General features: G+C 34.8%; 1 pseudogene; it reads right to left on the bottom strand.

Moving 5' to 3' along the window:
• Window positions 1-2,376: 2,376 nt before the first annotated feature.
• On the bottom strand, window positions 2,377-3,071 carry LOC115970132 (annotated as a pseudogene).
• Between the last annotated feature and the right edge of the window lie 1,614 nt (window positions 3,072-4,685).

Here is a 4,685-nt window from a genome sequence, read left to right as displayed (position 1 = left end):
ATTTGCAGCATAGAAGCACCCATACTAGTGACTTTGAGATCCCACTCAAAGGTTTCAAATCACGGCTTGTTGACCTATGCAGCAACTAAATTCCACTAGCACTCAATTGTAGATCTTGTTCCGGTAGATGCTTGTAGAGTTAGAAGGTATAGAACCTCTTAGATCTCACAAGAGTAACTCACAAGTCTTCCAAGAGTCTTCAAAATGTGGCTAGGGTTTTCCTTTTATACGTAGGAGTGTTGGACTGAAATCCTAAACATTTTCGCAGGCTTGGGCTTGTTTAAAAATTCTGTAGAAATTATTTTTTGTGATTCTCAATCAGTCAAGCCTTATCCTTCGATCTGTCGAGCTTCACAGAAAATTAATTCTTTTTCCTGCAACTTGTACATTCTTAAGTTTTGACTTGTACAACTTTGAGCAATGTTTAACACCTATTCTAGACATGTTTTTGTTCTCAGTTTGCCAACACATACAGGTTGAAATTCTAAACATTTAATCCTAAATCGTTAGAACCTAACAAGAACAAAAAATAAAGAAGTGTTTAAGAATGATCTCATAGTACTATAAAATAACGTAAATGCATGGTCTTTAAAAATTGATTCATGTCACCCATGTTAGGAATTTAACTTTTTCCTAGATCTGTGAGAGGCAAAAAATAGAGAGAAAAATGTGCAAAGAAAAGCAATCACACAGCAAAAATTTTACGTAGTTCGGTAATATGCTTACATCCATGGATTAAGTCTTCGCTCTGTGGATTAAGTATAAAAAAAATCTCTCATTTAAAATTGTAAAGCTTCCAAGACAGGTCGGATTACAAACTAGACTCCACATAACCCAATAATCCGGAGTAAAACTCGGTGCAACTAATTCTCTTGATTGAAAAACCCGTCAGGATCAAACTATAGCATCAACCTTTAATTTATATTAAATGCACTTCCAGGTTTAAGAAGAACCTTCAAATAATGTCTTTTCTTAAGATCGATTAAGAAAAACTTACCAATCGCAAAAGAGAAAATATGTGGAAGAGGAAGAACAATTTCAAGAGAATAAAAGAATAGTGCTATTATTCTGATCGAGATAAAGAGTATTAATAATATGATGGAATAATAAACTAGCTAACAAAGGAAGCTAACTTCCAAAAGGCTATTCCAACGATCACAAACAGCTCTTATAAGTTCAAATGACTTGGAAAATAGAGAAAAAATAAACACGTAAAATAAAAAAGAGCAAGGCACATGTGCATAAATAAGACCGCGAGCGACCAAACCCCTAGCTCAAATGGGATGTCTACAATGACCCAAGTCCACTCTAGACCCCATATCTTAATATATCAATTTTAGCTTTAAATGACTTAGATATACAAGAACTAACTCATTCCAAACCAATGTGAAACTCACAATAAAAGTCATACTGTTCAAAACACACCCACACCAACAAAAAGTAATTGTTATCAACACACAACAGAGTATTCATCACATATTCACATTTTACTAATGCCACATATTAGATCCTTGTATAAGATTCGATTCAATTATTTTCCGCCTTGAAACCTTTTCTATACGGGATTCATAAACAGGAAATAACTAGAGCTCAGCCTTTAAAAGATTAAAAAAAAAAAAAAAAATCCTTAATGGAACTTATCATGTAAAGCAAATAAAACGAAAAATTGTAACGTTCAAGTTAAAACCTTCAAAAATAGAAACCCGGGAAAACATTTCTCAACAACAGACAGAGCAAAAGGAGAAAACTCAATCTCAATGTGTAACCATTTTGTTATATCTATCATTTTTTTTTTTTTTTAAAAATAAATGTAACCATTTTATTTCAAGGATATTGTAGTAACAGCAAAAGTAATTGGATAATGCAACCAATTGGTAAAGAATGTTCATTCTCAGTGAAGAAGTAATTTGTTATCGTAGGTGGGTCATTCGAGAAGGACGGAGCTGCAATCAACCATTGAGCTCGGGCCAACACCCAATTTGGGTCAAGATAGTTTATCATGGAGAGCCCGAGAAGGTGGGCCTTAACTTGGGGCCAAAGGCCCTTTGGTAGGTTTGCACCAACTCAACAGGTCCGATGTTGGACAAATTATGAGCATATTTATAAGCTTCCGTGACAGATTTTGAAATAGAGTGTTTGGATTTCTTAGAAAGGACTATTGTCAGAGACAATAGTTTCAGATAGGGATGGCCATACCCATTAGGTAATGGATATCCAACCTTACCCGATCCAAATGTTTCGGGTAATACCCGATTCTTCATGGATATAACTTAACCGGGTAGGATATGGATATTACCCGAATTGTTCGGGTAGGGTATGGATATTATCCAAACCCAACCCGTAAAAAAAAAAAAAAAAAAAAAAAAAAAAAAAATCTCAAAACCTCTCACCGGCACTGACTGACTCACACTCTCTCTGCCTCTCCAAACCAGAGCTACTTTCTTCTCTTCCCAACCCATCCAAGCACATCTCTTGGTCAGTCATAGCAGCACTGATCCACCACGTCTGTGAATCGCTAATCTTGGCCGCCACCGACAACTCGTCGTTCTCGTTGTTACGGAGTGCGGAATCGGCTTCTTCTACTTCTATTTCCAGACAACACTCGTCGTCTTTTCTCGATCTTTTCGGATCTGATCCGGACCCGTTTCGATCGATAATCTCGTTCTCGTCTGCCTCCACAACCATCGGGTCCTAGTCTGGGTCAGGATCCGGATCTGTCGTTTCGAACAGCGATCCCTTCACCGTCAAGTGGTTGACCCCACAGAGAGTCGAGAACGTTGTTTGCGACGTGCGGTTGACTTCCACGGCGGTCCTGTAGGTTTCCGGCGAAATACTGAACGCCGAAGCCAGCTCCGGCAGTATCAACAGTTGCGATAACAGCATCAAATCGTCGATGCTCAGTAGCCCAACCTCCCACTCCGTCACTCTGTCCTCATCGCCACCATTTTCGCCGCCCACGAATTTGTACTCACTCATCTTCATCAACATCAAATCATATCCGAATTTGTGAATTCCATATTTGGATCTAAAAGAAAGAGAAAGAGAGATATTTTCCAGAGCTTTGTTTTTTCTTTTTTTGAGATTGGTTAGTTTTTTCTTTTTTAAAGATCGGTTAGTTTTAGTTTTTATGTTAAAATGTTTTGGGTTAAAAAAAAAAAATTAAATGGGTTTCGGGTAGGGTATGGATATCCATGGATAATATATTCGGGTAAGATTCGGGTATGGATACTAATGGGTATTGAAAATTGGATATCCATGGACAAACTTTTCGGGTAGGGTATGGGTATACCCGATCCATATCCTACCCATGGCCATCCCCAGTTTCAGATAAGCAAAATTCTAGCTCACAGCCTAAGCATCTATTATTGTTTCTTACCATTTTAGTACAATATTAATTTTTTTTTTTGGGAAATAGTACAATATTAATTGATTTCTACAATTACTCTCAAATAGTTTGGGGGAAGAAGAACCAAGTTTGAATATTACAATGGGAAGTATTTGGAAAAAACCTCACCTCCCAATTCAATGCCCATTATTGCTTTCGTAGGGCTAGTACATTCAACTATATATAATTACTGCACACCTTTGGTACGATAGTCATTCCACAAGTATAAGTGCTTGAGGAGTATGGAAGTCAAAGGTCGGGGTTCAAGTCTCTAAAAAGAAACTTCACACACATATATACTTAGATTAGGTTAGAGTAGAATTTCTATTTTTGTATCAAAAATATATAATAATAATAATAATAATAAAACCTTGAATCAAAACATAATAGGATTAATTATATTTCAAAAAGGTAGATTTCTGATTCCAGAAGCTTCTTAACTGCCTTACCACCAACAAATCATCTCATTTGTCACTTCCAAACTATGAAACATTAAAAACTTCACCAGAAATCCTAATTTTCATAATTATGAATCCCAAATAGATTACCAAATGCAAAATTCAGCCTAACACAACTATTTAGCCTACTCAACTGAGACATACAACTTAATCAAAAAAAAAAAAAAAAACTGAGACATACCACAAATTTTCTTGTTTTTATTTTTTGTACTTTCCACCATACATACACCATTCCCAACGCACATACGTTATGGAAATTTCACCGTTTCACATCAAAATGCAATATTCATGCAACATCTATATTTTTAATGTAAATATTTTTTTTAAATATATATTTTATTGTATTTTTCTAATTAATTTTTAAGATTTCTAACCAATCAATTCATTTGGTGAATTATTACTAAAACTAATTATAAATTAATCTCAGAAACCAAATCTTTATGGACTTTGGACAAATATCACAAATTATTATCCTCTTCCTCAACAAATACCCTCATATTTCAATAGCCCGATCAGCCATGAAAATAAAATTATGTAAACATTAAGTCAAGCAAATATTAATAAAAAAAACATATTTAAAAGGAAAACGAAAATTTAATTCAAATGCAGCGTTTGCAATATTACCTTTAATAATCAAATATGACCACTCTCATTCTCTGACATTACAACATCATTGAAATATGATCCATTAGATCCCTCATATGATATAAAAACAGATCATGTACATGAATACACACACGTGTGTGATTAGCAATAGTATACTCATTGTAACACACTTACATGTCACAATATTGCAACTCAAGGAAAAAAAAAAAAAAAAAAACTTTCAAATAACTTGACAA

This window comes from Quercus lobata, chromosome 12 (genome assembly GCF_001633185.2).
Source record: "Quercus lobata isolate SW786 chromosome 12, ValleyOak3.0 Primary Assembly, whole genome shotgun sequence".
In the NCBI taxonomy this organism is placed as follows: domain Eukaryota; kingdom Viridiplantae; phylum Streptophyta; class Magnoliopsida; order Fagales; family Fagaceae; genus Quercus; species Quercus lobata.
The sequence above is the reverse complement of the archived record's forward strand: the minus strand, read 5'-3'. Positions and strand labels throughout refer to the sequence as shown.